Genomic DNA, 18204 nt, shown 5'->3' with positions numbered 1-18204 from the left:
TTGCGGGGGGGGGTCGATGTAAGAGGGGCATGCTTTACACCATCTGCAGCTTGTAAATCAGAAGGGATTGTGGGCTGAGGGGGACATGGGATATGAGAAGGAGGATTAGGTAGGCCATACCATCATCTTCTGTGGTTCTGCCCCGCCACTGGCTCACCGATGGGCACGCCAATGATGGCGAGCACCGTCTGCTCCACGGGGATAAGGACATCCGGACGCGCCTGCCCCCCGCCACTGAGCTCCTGCTGCCTCGGGTTCTGGGCCACCTTGCTCTGCAAGAGAGGGAAGTGTATCGGTGAGTGTGGTGCCATGTGTTTGTGTGATGTGCCTGTCATGGTTGAAGAGCTGGCAGTGTGTGCAAGCTGTGAGATGTGGGCGTGAGGCTTGCAGCAGAATCTAAGTGTGTGAGGGTGAGGTGAAGCTGTGAATGTGGATGTTTCCCCTCGTGGGGAAATCTGGAACTAGGGGGCATAGATTTAGAATAAGGGGTCGTCCATTTAAGACGGAGATGAGGAGGAATTTCTTCTCTCAGTAGGTCGTGAATCTTTGGAATTCTCTACCCCAGAGAGCTGTGGAGGCTGGGTCATTGAATATAAACAAGGCTGAGATAGACAGATTCTTGAACTACAGGAGAGTCACGGGTTATAGGGAGCGGGCGGCGAAGTGGAGTTGAGGCCAAGATCAAATCAGCCATGACCTTATTGAATGGTGGACCAGCTCGAGGGACTGTATGTTCCATTCCTGCTCCTATCCCTTATGTTCTTGTGTAATGAGTCCTGATTGCTAGAGATGGTTGGTAGGTAGGTGATGGGGGTGTGGTGCATTGAGTAGTGTGTGAGACTAGTGGAGCAGTTGGTGGGACATGGCATTTGAAGATGAATTCACCGACCTTGACCACACTCGTGAGGTCATTGAATGTTTGACGGCACAGCATCCCGGTGCTCGGGTCCTGGTCTCACTGCCTTTGAAACGTTTGTCTGGTGGAGCCTCCTCACCCCATGTGGATAGAGAACATTTCTCCCCCTCTGCACCTACTCCCCCAAGGCCTCCAGTGCAGTGCTGGAGGATCTTGGAGCCGGCTCTCTCCCCTGTTGTGTCATCAGTACGTCTTGGTCCAGGTCAAAATGTCTTCCACAGCCACTTCCAGCAACTGCTCCAGACACATTTCACCTGTCCATTAAGAGGTGCAGGCCAGATTTAACTGGTGCCAGCCTCACAGAACTATTTTAGTTGTGAACATTAAACAAATGCCCCCTGATTAAGGAAGAGGGGGGCACACTTCAAAAAATTTTCAAGTGCCCCCTTGGTTTTTTTATTATATATAAACTTTTATATACTTTTTATAGCCGCCAGAGAGCTCATCCCCTGGAGTCCCAAGGGATTCCACAATTCCTTGGAGCACAGATACTTAAGGTGGCCTCACAGGCCGGAGAGGCACTATGGAGACCTGCAATAAAAGACTAAGGTCACACTTTACTTTGAGCTCACAGGATCCAGTCAGACTCATTATTGATACATAACAACTGGCGACGAGATACAGATGATGAACCCAACAATGCAGAGAACAGTGGGCATCCTGGAGAAATTCTCGAAGGGAAATGATTGAGAAACCTTTGTGGAGTGACTCGACCAATACATCCTGGCCAACGAGCTGGAAGGAGAAGCAAATGCTGCCAAACGAAGGGTGATTCTCCTCACCATCTGCGGGGCACCAACGTATGACCTCATGAAAAATCTGCTTCCTCCAGCGAAACCCACAGAGAAATCATGTGATGATTTGTGCACACTGGTCCGGGAGCATCTGAACGGGAAGGAAAGCGTTCTGATGGCGAGGTACCGGTTCTACACATACAAAAGGTCTGAAGGCCAGGAAATGGCGAGTTATGTTGCCGAGCTAAGATGCCTTGCAGGACATTGCGAATTTGAAGGACATTTGGAGCACATGCTCAGAGACTTTTTCGTACTTGGCATTGGCCATGAAGTGATACTTCGCAAACTTTTGACTGTAGTGACCCCAACCTTGAGTAAAGCCGTAGCGATAGCCCAGGCGTTCATGGCCACCAATGACAATACCCTGCAAATCTCTCAGCACACGGGTACTGTGAACAAAGTGATGTTGTTTTCAAATCGCAACATACAGGGCAGGCCCCACATGCCTGAAGTTGCACATCCGTAGATGTCTCAGAGTCCACTATCAAGATTGATGAATGCAGGGCCAGTAACATCTTTGTTGGCGCTGTGGGGGTGATCATCATTTCCATTCATGCTGCTTCAAAGGGTACGTTTGCAAGGGCTGTGGGACACTTCCAATGTATGTGCAGGCGAGCTGCAAACTCTGCTAGTCCTGCAAGCCACCATGCTGCAGAGGAGGACAGATGCACGGCAGATCACGATGAACCAGAGCCTCAGGCCGAGGAGGCAGAGGTATATGGGGTGCACACATTTACAACAAAGTGTCCCCTGATAATGCTGAAGGTTGAATTAAATGGACTCCGAGTGTCAATGGAGCTGGACACTGGCACAAGCCAGTCCATAATGAGTAAGAAGACTTTTGATAAATTGTGGTGCAACAAGGCTTCAAGTCCTGACTCCCATTCGTACTAAACTGAGAACTTACACAAAAGAACTGATTCCCGTAATCGGCAGTGCTATTGTAAAGGTCTCCTACGATTGAGCGGTGCACAAGCTACACTTTGGGTGGTACCGGGCGATGGTCCCAAGCTGCTCAGAGGAGCTGGCAGGGAAAGATACACTGGAACTGGGACAACGTCCGAGCGCTCTCGTCCGCTGATGACACTTCGTCTGCCCAGGTCTTAAACAAGTTCCCTTCGCTGTTCGAACCAGGCATCGGGAAGTTCCAAGGAGCAAAAGTGCAGATCCACCTAATTCCGGGGGCGCGACCCATCCATCACAAGGCGAGAGCGGTACCGTCTCTGCTGAGAGAAAGGGTAGAGATCGAGCTAGACTGGCTGCGACGAGAGTGCATCATTTCGGCAATCGAATTCAACGAGTGGGCCAGTCCGATTTTTCCAGTCCTCAAGGGAGACGGCACCCTCAGAATCTGTGGTGATTACAAAGTAGCTATCAATCGTTTCTCCCTGCAGGAACAATATCCATACCAAAGGCTGATGACCTTTTTGCTACACTGGCGGGAGGAAAGACGTTCTCGAACCTAGATTTGATTTCAGCCTACATGACGCAGGAGCTGGAGGAATCATCGAAGGGCCTCACCTGCATCAACACGCACAAAGGTCTCTTCATTTATAACAGATGCCTGTTTGGAATTCGATCAGCCACGGTGATATTCCAGAGAAACATGGAAAGCTTACTGAAGTTGGTCCCACGCACAGTGGTCTTCTAGGACGACATCTTAGTTACAGGTTGGGACACAGTCGAGCATCTGCAGAACCTGGAGGAGGTTCTTAGTCGACGCAATCACTTGGGGCTCAGGTTAAAATGCTCGAAGTGCGTTTTCCTGGCGCCTGAAGTGGAGTTACTGGGGAGAAGAATCGTGGCGGCTGGCATCAGGGCCACCGATTCAAAGACGGAGGCAATCGAGAACGCACCGAGACCACAGAACGTGACGGAGCTGCGGTCATTCCTAGGACTCCTGAACTACTTTGGTAACTTCTTACCGGGTCTCAGCACACTTTTAGAACCACCGCATGCTTTACTGTGTAAAGGAGATGACTGGATATGGGGAAAAAGCCAAGAAAATGCCTTTGTAAAAGCTAGAAAATGGTTATGCTCAAACAAATTGCTTGTGTTGTATGATCCATGTAAGCGTTTGGTACTAGCATGTGATGCGTCGTTGTACGGCATCGGGTGTGTATTGCAACAAGCTAATGCATCTGGGAAATTGCAACTGGTTGCTTATGCATCCAGAAGTCTGTGTAAGACTGAGAGCCTCGAGCATGATTGAAAAAGAAGCATTAGCGTGTGTTTATGCGGTAAAGAAAATGCATCAATATCTGTTTGGGCTCAAATTTGAATTGGGAACTGACCGTAAGCCGCTGATATCCCATTTTTCCAAAAGTAAGGGGATAAATACGAATGCATGGGCCCGCATCCAGAGATGGGCGCTCACGTTGTCCGCATACAACTACGCCATCCGCCACAGGCCAGGCACAGAAAACTGTGCCGATGCTCTCAGTAGGCTGCCATTGTCCACCATGAGGGTGGAAATGGCATAGCATGCAGATTTAGTCATGGTTATGGAAGCATTCGGGAGTGAACAATCATCCGTCACAGCCCGACAGATTAGAACCTGGATGAGCCAGGACCCCTTACTGTCCCTAGTAAAAAATGTGTGCTTCACGGGAGCTGGTCCAGTGTCCCAGTGGAAATGCAGGAAGAAATAAAGCCATACCAGCGGCACAAAGATGAAATGTCTATACAGGCAGATTGCCTTCTCTGGGGTAATCGGGTAGTGGTCCCAAAGAAGGGCAGGGACACTTTTATCCGTGACCTCCACGGTAGTCACCCAGGCATCATAATGATGAAAGCGATAGCCAGATCCCATGTGTGGTGGCCCAGTATCGATGCGGACTTAGAGTCCCACATGCACAAATGTAACACATGCTCGCAGTTAAGCAATGCACCCAGGGAGGCGCCACTAAGTTTATGATCTTGGCCCTCCAAACCGCTGTCCATCGTCCATGTCGACTATGCAGGCCCGTTTTTGGGTAAAATGTTCCTTGTGGTTGTAGATGCGTACTCCAAATGGATTGAATGTGAAATAATGTCGGCAAGCATATCCGCTGCCACCACAGAAAGCCTGCGGGCCATATTTGCCATACACAGACTGCCTGATGTCCTTGTGAGCGACAATGGGCCATATTTCACCAGTGCTGAGTTCAAAGTGTTCATGACCTGTAATGGGATCAAATATGTTACATCTGCCCCATTCAAACCAGCATCCAATGGTCAGGCAGAGAGAGCAGTGCAAACTATGAAGCAGGGATTGAAGAGGGTAACTGAAGGCTCACTGCAGACTCGCTACCGCACGAGACCCCACTTGCTCACTGCTGAACTGCTCATGAAAAAGGCACTTAAGACAAGGCTCTCGTTAGTTCACCCTGATCTCCATGAACAGGTAGAGAGCAGGCAGCTTCAACAAAGTGCATACCATGATAGCGCAAATGTGTCACGCAAAATTTAAATCAACAATCCTGTATTTGTGTTGAATTGTGGACAAGGTCCCAAGTGGCTTCCCGGCACTATTATGGCCAAAGAGGGGAGCAGGGTGCCCAAAGATCAGGAGTGTGGGACTGAAGTGCAACCAGAATTTGAGGAGCAGCCCCTTCAATAATGGAATAGGGCCTGCAACCTCGCACACTCTATACAACCATGGAATACGGACTCATCTAGACCGCAGAAATTACAGGAGGCCTAGGAGACTGTGAACTGACTTAAAAATTTATTGCACGGGACTGCTCCGTGCACCACCCTCCAGGCCAAGTCCCCAATATATAGAGGGATGACTCCCACGTAGAGTGCACTCCACTGGGGACCCCCGCCTCCTCCAGACAGCAAGATGGTGCACCATTGCATGTCCAGATGGCAGACGAGGATGGCAAGGTGGATAGTGTGCAGGAGCAGCCCGTACAGGAAGCCCCTCCACGCAGAACTCAAAGGCATGGAGGAGATTTCCTGGAGGAGGCTCAAGTTGTGAGGCGCCAGCTCCCAAGCGAGGTATTGGGGGTCAGTTCGGACGGGATCGCCCCACCTGCTTGAGTTTCCTCGACACACCTAACGGAGTCAGAGCCCAATGCTGTTTTTACCGATGCGATGGCATTGGCCACGCGCTGGACGTCGGCCCAGGATAGGCGCCGTGCCAGCTCCTCTGGCGCCATCCAGCCCGCTCCTCCACCATAAAGCCGGTCCCTGACCCTGGTCACCTCGCCAGCTACATCCCTCTCGTCTGCCTGCCACCTAAAACCGCGGTCATTGATGTATGGATTCCTGAACCGTGGCTCCCGAAGGACAGCCGCCACTCCAGATGGGGAAGAACTATGCTTGGTGGCGACTCTGTTCCAGACCCTGATGAGTACCTGGTAAAAGATGGGGCAGCCCCCGCATGGTGGTCCTGACGCCTCCCAGGCTCACAAACAGGAACTGCGTGTCATACTGCTGGCGGAAGAAATACGTCGCCAGCGCACACCACCTAGGAGGGGGCTCAACGTACAGGTATCTCTGCACGATCTGAAGACGGAAAGTCGCATGCTGAGTACTAACGCACACCGACGCCTGACCGCCCTCGCTAAGCAGGAGATTCAGAACCACAGCAGAGAGCCAGTGCTTCCTGTTGTTCCAGAAGAAGTTCAGCAGCTTCTTCTGTATCTTGCCAAAGTGACCAACCGGTACCACAGCATAGCGGCCACCAGCTGGTTTATGACTAGCGCTCGACTACTGTAGGACAGCACTCAGAGCATTCCTGTCCAATGCACTAGGCGAGCTGTGACTTGGGCCTCCAGTTCTTGCCAGTTCACCGGCCAGGCTTCCTCATCAGGGCTACGGTAGACTCCCAGATAGAGGAGATGGGTTGTTCTCCAGGCAAAAGGCCTGAGCTCCTTCGGCAGGGAGTCCACCCACCACTGACCCACCAGGAGTCCAGAACATTTCTCCCAGTTGATCCTGGCGGAGGATGTGGCCGAATAAATCTCGTGGCACTCACGCATCCTCCACAGGTCAATGGGGTCAATAAGCCGAGAGGACGGCCACCACGCCCGATCCTTGCAGAGCCAATCCCATTAACCTCTTCCACAAGTGGCGCAGGACAGGCTCCAGGCATATGGCATATAACTGGCCGGAGATGGGGCATCCCTGGCGCACCTCTCTCCCAAAGCGAAGGGGTGCTGTCAAAGACCTTAATCAGACAATCCGCGGCAACTTACAAAAGTCAGATCCGGGCGGCGAAATGCGTCCCGAACCCAAAAGCGTGCAGAGCCTCTCTGGCTACAGGTGTGGTGCCGGAGGACTGGAGGACTGCTAATGTTGTACCTTTGTTTAAAAAGGGAGAAAGGGATAGACCGAGTAATTACAGGTCAGTCAGCCTAACCTCAGTGGTGGGAAAATTATTGGAAAAAATCCTGAGGGATAAATCTTCATTTGGAAAGACATGGATTAATCAAGGACAGTCAGCAAGGATTTGTTAAGGGAAAGTCGTGTTTGACTAACTTGATTGAATTTTTTGAGGAGGTAACCAGGAGGATCGATGAGGGCAGTGCGTATAATGTTGTGTATATGTATTTTAGCAAAGCTTTTGATAAGGTCCCACATCGCAGACTGATCATGAAAGTAAAACCCCTGGGATCCAGGGCAAAGTGGCAAGTTGGATCCAAAATTGGCTCAGAGGAAGGAAACAAAGGGTAATAGTTGATGGGTGTTTTTGTGAATGGAAGGCTGTATCCAGTGGGGTTCCGCAGGGCTCAGTGCTGGGTCCCTTGTTTATTGTGGTATATATCAATGAACTGGACTTGAATGTTGGGGGTATGATTAAGAAGTTTGCAGATGAAACTAAAATTGGCTATGTGGTTGATAATGAAGAAGAAAGTTGCGGACTGCAGGAAGTTATCAATGTACTGGTCTGGTGGGCAGAACAGTGACAAATGGAATCTAATCCAGATAAGTGTGAGGTAATACATTTGGGGAGGGCTAACAAGGCAAGGGAATACACATTAAATGGTACGACACTGTAAAGTGCAGAGAAACAAAGGGACCTTGGAGTGCAGGTCCACAGATCCCTAATGGTAGCAGGCCAGGTAGATAAGATGGTTAAGAAGGCATATGGGATACTTACCTTTATTAGTCGAGGCATGGAATACAAGAGCAAGGATGTTATGCTCTAACTGTATGAAACACTGGTTAGGCCACAGCTAGAGTACTGCATGCAGTTCTGGTCACCACATTACAGGAAAGATGTGATTGCACTGGAAAGGGTGCAGAGGATGCAAAGGTTACAGGGCTAGGGATGAAGAGCTGGAAAGTGGGATGAGACTGGCTAGCTCTTGGTCGGCGTGGACACGATGGGCTGAAATGGCTGTAAATTTCGATGATTCTATCCACAACAGGTAGATTGATGAGGACGAGGTTAAGTAGGTTTTTCCCTCGTGTTGGTTCTCTCCCCACCTGCTCTGGGCCCAGTCTGGCAGATATGTCATAGAATTATAGAATCACAGAGGTTTACAGCACAGAAGGAGGCCATTTCAGGCCATCATGTCTGCGCCGCCCAACAAAGAGCTATCCAGCCTAATCCCACTTTCCAGCTCTGGGTCCATAACTCTGCAGGTTACGGAACTTCAAGTGCACATCAAAGTACTTTTTAAGTATGGTGAGGGTTTCTGCCTCTACTAATAAAGGACCTGATATTCCAGATCCCGAACTACATCCTGAAGGGTGGAAGATGCCTGTGCATGGATTTGTTTAACGTATGGTCACCACACGGGCCTGATAGAGCTTGGTCTTGGTCCAGTGGCAAGAATTACCCAAGACGACTGGAGACCTGCTCTACTGCACAGACCGCGTGTGCACACATATCGCAGTGTGGGCTGGCCCGTGCTGCCCCTGGGGCCTTGGCCACACCCCCACAACCCTCTGGGTGAAGAAATTTCCTCTCAAGTCCCCTCTAAACCTCCCCCCAATTACTTTAAATCTATACCTCCTGGTGTTGATCTCTCTGGCTGATAGAAATAAATCCATCCTACCAACTCTATCTAGACCCCTCATAATTTTATACACCTCAATAAGGTTTCCCCTCAGCCATCTCTGTTCCAAAGAAAACAAACCCAGTCTATCCAATCTTTCCTCATCGTTAAAATTCTCCAGTCCAGACTGTTATGTCTTGAATAAAGAATCAGAGTAGATACTGCAAGCTCAAAGTAAGTGTGACCGTAGTCCTTTATTACAGATCTCAGAGTGCCTCTCCAGCCTGTGAGGACTCCTATCGTGGGAACCCTTGGGACTCCAGGGGATGAGCCCTCTGGTGGTTATACATGGTAATTACAGGGTTACATACACAACAACACTCCCCACCCGCCGTTCCCCGCAAAAGTCAATAGTGTAACTATTTACAATGTGAGTCGATCTGAGGCCTTCCTTTCCCTGGTAGATCATCTCGGTGCAAATGTTGGTTTTAGTGAGTCATTTTTGGACCCTCGCTGGGCTGCTGCACAGTTGGCCTTGCTGGGCTGCTGGGGGTGGGGAGTCCTGCTGGGCTGCTGCGGGTGATGGGTGCTGCTTCGTGGTCAACCGCTGGATCGGTTGCCACTTGTGTGTGTGTTGGAGGGTCGAAAAAAGTAGAGTCTTTTGTGGGTTGTTCTGGATAGTCCGTAAATCTGAGTTTGGTTTGGTCTAAGTGTTTCCTGCAGGTGAGTCCATTTGAGAGTTTGACTACAAACACTCTACTCCCCTCTTTGGCCAAAATAGTACCAGGAAGCCACTTGGGACCTTGTCCATAGTTCAACACAAATACAGGATCATTTATCTCAATTTCGCGTGACACATTTGCGTGAGGATGATATGTATTCTGTTGAAGCCGCCTGCTCTCTACCTATTCATGTAGATCAGGGTGGACAAATGAGAGTCTTGCCTTAAGTGCCCTTTTTATGAGCAGTTCAGCGGAAGGGACCTCAGTGAGCAAGTGGGGTCTTCTGCGGTAACTAAGCAGGACTCGGGATAGGTGCGTCTACAGTGAGCCTTCAGTTACCATTTTCAAGCTCTGCTTGATTGTTTGAACTGTTCGTTCTGCCTGACCGTTGGATGCTGGTTTGAATGGGGCAGGTGTGACATGTTTGAACCCATTGCGGGTCATGAACTCCTTGAACTCGGCACTGGTAAAGCACGGCATACGACGATGCATCACATGCTAGTATCAAACACTTACATGGATCATACAACACAAGCAATTTGTTTGAGTCTAACAATTTTCTAGCATTTACAAAGGCATTTTCTTGGCTTTTACCCCATACACATTCATCTCCTTTACTCAGTAAAGAGTGCAGGGGTTCTAACAATGTGCTAAGAACTGGTAAGAAGTTACCAAAATAGTTCAGGAGTCCGAGAAACGACCACAGCTCCGTCACTTTCTGTGGTCTCGGTGCATTCTTGATTGCCTCCGTCTTCGAATCAGTGGGCCTGATGCCGTTCGCTGCGATTCTTCTCTCCAGGAACTCCACTTCAGGCGCCAGGAAAATGCACTTCGAGCATTTTAGCCTGAGCCCCACACGGTTAAGCCGACTAAGAAACTCCTCCAGGTTCTGCAGGTGCTTGAAGGTGTCCTGACCTGTAACCAAGCTAGCGTCCTGGAAGACCATGGTGCGCCGGACCGACTTCAACAAGTTTTCCATGTTCCTCTGGAATATCACCACTGTCATGTATTCAACCAGCATTGTAACCCATGTATAATCTGACCTAAGTTGTACACTGTGAGAACAATGGCCACTAGGTGGGAGACACTCCTAACCTGGACCTTCAGGTATAAAAGGGGAAGCTCCACCCACATTCATCAGTTGAGTGCTAAGGAATAAAGGACAGGTCACAGACTGACCTTCTCTCAAGCATGGGCCTCGTGTGCATTTATACTGTATAGTACGGACGTATCAATGGCGACGAGAAACTGGGATTTAAACCACGCGAGCATGGCCACTAGCAGAACAGACGAGAGGTACTGTGTTAAGGAATGGTTGGGACAGAGATTCAACATTGTTAAAGCAGCACACAGTTCTCCACGCAGACAAGGGCAATCGGGCATGACCCAACATGTAGTCGAACCCAGAGGAGGAGTTCGACAGAGGCAAGCTGAACGTCGATTCACACCATTGCAAGGGACAATGCGGCCAGTAATGGGGCCATCAACACTTGTTAATGGCACATTCAAGGACAGTCACAGGGGCAGTCAGGGACGATCGACTGGCAAGGGACCTTTTGTTTCAAACAACAGCTCATGTTGGATGTGTGGAGACACACACTCAGCCGGAGTTTGCAGAGATGAGCAAAATACCTGCAGAAATTGCAGAAGTGAATGCTGGGAGAAATCGCTGGAAGCTGAAGTTCAGCGAGTTCATGTGGAGCATGTACACAGTTCATACACCAGGACGCCACCGATAATGATGAAAGTGCTCCTCAATGGCATCCCAGTATCAATTTGCTAGACACGGGGGCCAGCCAGTCCCTGATGGGTATCAAACAGTTCGAAAAGTTGTGGGCGTCCAAGGCCAGGAGGCCAGAATTATCGGCGATTGACGCACAGCTACGAACTTAAACAAAGCAGATCATTCCGGTGCTCGGCAGCGCCATGGTAGTCGTGACCCACAAAGATTCGGAGAACAGGTTGCCACTCTGGATTGTCCCAGGGGATGGTCCCGCACTACTGGGGAGGAGTTGGCTTGCTGTCATGAACTGGAAATGGGGCGATGTCAATGCAATTTCCTCTGTGGAGCGAGTATCATGCTCACAGATCCTGGACAAATTTGACTCATTATTTCAACCCGGCATCAGCACTTTCATGGGGGCCAAGGTAGTGATTCATATAAACCCGGACGCCAGGCCAGTACACCACAAGGCCAGAGCGGTGCCGTATGTGATGCGGGAAAATATAGAAGGCGAATTGGACCGCCTGCTGAGGGAAGGCATCATCTTGCCAGTCGAATTCAGTGACTGGGTGAGCCCGATCGTGCCGGTGGTCAAGGTGGAAGGGTCGGTCAGGATATGTGGTGATTACAAGGCCACCATCAATCGGGTGTCACTCCAAGACCAGTACCCGCTACCGAGAGCGGAGGACCTCTTTGCGACGCTATCCGGTGGCAAACTTTTTTCAAACTTGGACCTGACCTCAGCTTACGTGACCCAGGAGCTGGTGAGTGAGTCGAAGAAGCTGACCACTATCATGACACACAAGGGGTTATTTGAGTACAACAGATGTCCGTTCAGGATTCGCTCGGCCGCCGCGATCTTCCAACGAAATATGGAAAGCCTCCTCTAGTCGATTCCAGGGACGGTGGTTTTTCAGGACGACATCCTCATCACGGGTTACGATACTGAAGAACACCTCCACAACCTGGAAGAGGTGCTACGCAGACTGGACCGGGTAGGGCTGCGACTGAAAAAGGTGAAGTGCGTCTTCCTAGCTCCAGAGGCAGAATTCCTGGGGATGAGGGTAGCAGCAGACGGGATCAGCCCTACTGCGTCCAAGACGGAAGTGATCCAGAGAGCACCCAGACCCCGTAACACGATGGAGCTGCGTTCGTTCCTGGGGCTCCTGAACTATTTTGGTAACTTTCTTCCCAAATTGAGCACGCTGCTAGAGCCGCTACACATGTCCTACGCAAAGGTCGCGAATGGTTCTGGGGGGACAGGCAGGAAAGGGCTTTTAATAGAGCACGAAATTTGTTATGTTCCAACACTCTGTTAACACTATACGACCCATGTAAGAAACTTGTGTTAACGTGCGATGCGTCGTCCTATGGTGTCGGGTGTGTGTTGCAGCATGTCAATGTCAAGGGTCAGTTACAGCCGGTAGTTTATGCCTCCAGGTTTCTGTCCCAGCAGAAAGGGGTTATGGGATGGTAGAAAAGGAGACGCTCGCATGTTTATATGCTGTAAAGAAAATGCATCAGTACCTGTTTGGCAGGAAATTTGAGCTGGAGACAGATCACAAACCCCTAACGTCCCTTTTGGCCGACAACAAGGCCATAAATGCAAACGCATCGGCCCGCATACAGAGGTGGACACTCACGTTAGCCGCCTATGACTATACAATTCGGCACAGACCGGGCACCGAAAACTGCGCCGATGCACTCAGCAGGCTCCCACTAGCCACCACTGAGGGGGCTACTGAGCATGCTGCTGAGATGGTCATGGCTGTTAAAGCTTTCGGAAATGAAGGCTCACCCGTGACAGCCCATCAGATTAAAGTCTGGACAAATAGAGACCCGCTATTGTCACTCGTCGAGAAATGTGTCCTGAATGGGGATTGGGCAGCCACGTACAGGGCATGCCCTGAGGAATTTAAACCATTTCACAGGCGCAGGGATGAACTCTCGATTCAGGCCGATTGCCTACTGTGGGGAAACTGCATAGTCATGCCCCAGATGGGCAGAGAGGTGTTCATCAGAGAACTCCACAATGAGCACCCGGGCATTGTCATGATGAAGGCAATTGCCAAGTCACACGTTTGGTGGCCAGGGATAGACGCAGATCTGGAACTTTGTGTTCGCAGATGCAACACGTGTGCCCAGCTGGGCAATGTGCCCAGGGAAGCCCCCCTTAGCCCCTAGCCATGGCCCGCCAAGCCTTGGTCATGCATCCATGTGGACTACGCAGGTCCTTTCATGGGAAAAATGTTTTTGGTTGTAGTAGACGCCTACTCCAAATGGATCGAATGTGTCATTTTAAATTCAAGCACAGCCTCTGCCACGGTAGAAAGTCTGTGGGCAATGCTCGCCGCCCATGGTCTACCGGACGTCTTGGTCAGCGACAATGGCCCGTGCTTCACAAGCACTGAATTCCAGGACTTCATGGCAGGTAATGGAATTAACCATGTCAGAACAGCACTGTTCAAGCCGGCCTCAAACGGCCAGGCAGAATGAGCAGTGCAGATAATCAAACAGGGGATGCTCAGAATCTAAGGGGGTTTCCTACAAACCCGCTTATCATGCCTCCTGTTGGCCTATAGATCCCGACCACACTCGCTCATAGGGGTTCCACTCGCAGAGGTGCGAATGAAAAGGACGCTCAAAACCCGGCTATCCCTTTTTCACCCCACCATGAAAGAAATTGTCGAGAGCAGGCGCCAGCCACAATATGACTACCATGACAGGAATGCGAGGGCGCGATGTATTGATGTAAATTATCCTGTTTTTGTCCTCAACTACGCTGCAGGGCCCAAATGGCTCACAGGCACTGTGATTGCCAAAGAGGGAATTAGGATTCTGGTAGTTAAATTTACCAATGGAAAAATCTGCCGCAAACACGTGGATCAAACAAAAAGGAGGTTCAGCAACCCCATAGAAGAAGCAGAGGAAGAACACGATGTCGAGTTCACTCCACCACAGGTGACCGAACACCGGAACCAAAAGGAGGAGAGCCCAATCACTGTGGGCAGTCTGGTTAGGCCTGAGGCACCTCAAACAGCAGACACTCAGGCCAGCGCCCAACAACCAGAGCCCTAACTCAGGCGCTCTACAAGAGAGCGTAAACCACCAGAGAGACTCAACCTGTGATCCCAATAAGACTTTGCGGGGGCGGTGATGTCAACCAGCATTGTAACCCATGTATAATCTGACCTAAGTTGTACACTGTGAGAACAATGACCACAAGGTGGGAGACACTCCTAACCTGGACCTTCAGGTATAAAAGGGGAAGCTCCACCCACATTCATCACTTGAGTGCTAAGGAATAAAGGACAGGTCACAGACTGACCTTCTCTCAAGCATGGGCCTCGTGTGCATTTATACTGTATAGTAAGGACGTATCAACCACGACCGATCGAATCCCAAACGGGCATCTGTTGTAAATGAAGAGACCTTTGTGCATGTTGATGCAGGTGAGGCCTTTCGATTATTCCTCCAGCTCCTGCGTCATGTCGGCCGAGGTCAATTCCAGCTTCCTGAACGGTTTCCCTCCCGCCAGTGTCGCAAATAGGTCATCTGCCTTTGGTAACGGGTATTGATCCTGTAGTGAGAAACGATTGATAGTTTCTTTGTAATCGCCACAGATTCTGGCGGTTCCATCTCCATTGAGGACTGGAACAATTGGACTGGCCCACTGCTTGAATTCGATCGGCGAAATGATGCCCTCTCGTTGCAGCCTGTCCAGCTCGATCTCCACCCTCTCTCTAATCATGTAAGGTACTGCTCTCACCTTGTGATAGATGGTTCGCACCCCCAGAATCAAATGGATCTGCACTTTTGCTCCTTGGAACTTCCCGATGCCTGGGGAACAGCGAGGGGAACTTGTTTAGGACCTGGGCACATGAGGTGTCGTCGAAGGACAGAAAGCGCTCGGACGTCGTCGCAGTTCCAGCGTATCTTTCCCAGCCAGCTCCGACCGAACGGCATGGGGCCATTGCCCGGTACCACCCAGAGTGGTAAATCATGCACTGTTCCATCGTAGGAGACCTTTACGGTAGCACTGACAATTACGGGAATCAGTTCCTTTGTGTAAGTTCTCAGTTTAGTACGAATGGGAGTCAGGACTGGCTTTGAAGCCTTGTTGCACCACAATTTATCGAAAGTCTTTTTACTCATTATGGACTGGCTTGCGCCCATGTCCAGCTCCATGGACACCGGGAGTCCATTTAAGTCAACCTTCAGCATTATCGGGGAAAACTTTTTGGTAAATGTGTGCACCCCATATACATCTGCCTACTTGGCCAGAGGCTCTGTTTCTTCGTGATCCACTGTGGATCTGTCCTCCTCTGCAACATGGTGGTTTGCAGGATTAGCAGGGTTTGCCACTCGCCTGCACATGTGTTGGAGGTGTCCCATTGTTCCACAGCCCTTGCAAACGTATCCTTTGAAGTGACATGAATGGAAACGATGATCACCCCCGCAGCGCCAACAAGTTGTTAATGGCCTTATATTCACCACCCTTAATGGTGGACTCTGATTCAACGGCAGACGTGCAGCTGCAGGTGTGTAAGTCCTGCCATGTACATTTCGATTCGAAAACAACATTACTTTGTTCACAGTACTTGGAGCAGCACTAGTGTGCTGAGAGATTTGTTTGGTATTGTCATTGGTAGCGATAAACACCTGGGATATCGCTATGGATTTACTCAAGTTTGGGGTCTCTACATTCAAAAGTTTGCGAAGTATTACTTCATGGCCAATGTCAAATACAAAGAAGTCCCTGAGCATGTGCTCCAAGTGTCCTTCAAATTCGCAATGTCCTGCAAGGCGCCTTAGCTCGGTGACGTAGCTTGCCACTTCCTGGCCTTGTACGTGTAGAACCGATACCTCGCCATCAGAACGCTTTACTTCAGGTTTAGTTGCTCGCGGACCAGTGTGCACAACTCATCGTACGACATGTCTGTGGGTTTCGCTGGAGCGAGCAGATCTTTCATGAGGCCATACGTTGGTGCCCCGCAAACAGTGAGGAGGATCGCCCTTCGTTTAGCAGTGTTCGCTTCTCTTTCCAGCTCATTGGCCATGAAGTATTGGTCGAGTCGCTCCATGAAGATTTCCCAATCATCTCCCTCTGAAAATTCCTCCAGGATGCCCACGCTTCTCTGCGTTGTCATCTGTATCTCGTCACCAATTGTTGTGTCTTGAATAAAGAGTCAGACTAGATACTGCAAGCTCAAAGTAAGGTGTGACTGTCGTCCTTTATTACAGATCTCAGAGTGCCTCTCCAGCCTGTGAGGCCTCTTTATATGCAGGTGCTCCCAAGGGATTGTGGGATCCCTTGGAACTCCAGAGGATGAGCCCTCTGGTGTTTAGACATGGTATTTACAGGTTTACATGCAGAACACAGGCAACACCATCGTGAATCTCCTCTGTACCCTCGGTTTAATGTCTCATCCGAAGAAATCGTACTGTTAATTAAACACTGAAGGCAAGAACTTTGAAGTGGTGGGAATACTCAATGTATCAAGACAGGAACATTGTAAACATTGATTGTGACATCATGCACTCACAACCTCCCCATAGTATGCACAATGTGAGCACCAGACCCGAGGACAGAACCCAAGGAGATGTGCCCAGCACCAATCCAGGACAATGATCAATGTAAAGCCAAAGCTGAATGTTATCAGGGCTGCTTTGCCGATGATTGCCCTGTGATCGCGGGCACCAGCAGCACACACACCTCTTGTGGGTACAGTCATGTCGTGGTTATGTTGCTGCAGAGCACTCCACAGGCCTGCACTAATAATCCCCACAATCTCACCATGGCCCTTTGACTATTTCAATTCAGCTCTTTTTTAAATTCTAGAAATAAAAAGCTGGTCTCAGTAAAAGTGACCACAAAGCTGTCAAATTGTCACAAAAGCCCAATTGGTTCAGTGACGTCCTTTAGGGAAAGAAACCTGCCGTCCTTGCCACATAAAAGGTTACTGCCCAAGATAAGAGCTCATAGGGCTGGGGGTAATATATTAGCATGGATAGAGGATTGTCTAACTAACAGCAAACAGAGAGTCGGGATAAATGGGTCATTTTCAGGTTGGCAATCTGTAACTAGTGGGGTGCCGCAGGGATCAGTGCTGGGGCCTCAACTATTTACAGTCTATGTAAATGACTTGGATGAAGGGACTGAGTGTAATGTAACCAAATTTGTTGATGTACAAAGATAGGTGAGAAAGCAAGTTGTGAGGAGGACGCAAAGATTCTGCAAATGGATATAGACAGGCTAAGTGAGTAGGCAAAGATTTGGCAGATGGAGTATAATGTGAAAAATAAAAACGCAGATTATTATTTAAATGGGCAGAGATTACAAAATGCTGCTGTTGTGTGCTTAGATGCGCTAACAATGACTCCACGAGGCAGTGTGTTGTGCTTGAACTGGAGTGACCTTAGGCCTTTATTAGTTAACTCCAGAGTAAGGATCACACCTGGTGGCCTGCCTTTTACACTATGTCAGGCACGCCTGTACAGGTAACCTACGAGTCTCTCACTGCTGTGCCCTCTAATGGCACATCTTGATATAGTACCAACAGTGGCCATGTAGGATACATGACAGCTGCAGTACAGTTCATTGATATCTTCCTGCAGTCTACAGCTTTAATCTTCATTATCAACCACACAGCGATTTTAGTATCATCTGCAATCTTCTTAATAATACTCCCCACATTCATGTCTAAATCACTGATAAATACCACAAAAAGCAAGGGACCCAGCACTGAGCCCTGCAGAACCCCACTGGAAACATCCTTCCAGTCACAAAAACACCTGTCACACATTACACTTTGCTTCCTGCCTCTGAGCCAATTTTGGATCTAACTTGTTACTTTGCCCTGGATTCCATGGGCTTTTACTTTCATGACCAATCTTCTATGTGGGACCTTATCAAAAGCCTTATTAAAATCCATATACACTACATCATACACAGTGCCCTCATCGATCCTCCTGGTTACCTCCTCAAAAAATTCAATCTAGTTATTCAAATCCAAGCTGACTGTCCTTGATTAATCCGTGTTTTGTTCAATGAAGATTCCTCCTATCCCGTCCCCGAGGTTAGGCTGACTGACCTGTAGTGACTCGATCTATC

The sequence above is a fragment of the Pristiophorus japonicus genome, chromosome 8, assembly GCF_044704955.1.
Source record: "Pristiophorus japonicus isolate sPriJap1 chromosome 8, sPriJap1.hap1, whole genome shotgun sequence".
In the NCBI taxonomy this organism is placed as follows: domain Eukaryota; kingdom Metazoa; phylum Chordata; class Chondrichthyes; family Pristiophoridae; genus Pristiophorus; species Pristiophorus japonicus.
Note: the sequence above shows the minus strand (reverse complement) of the source record.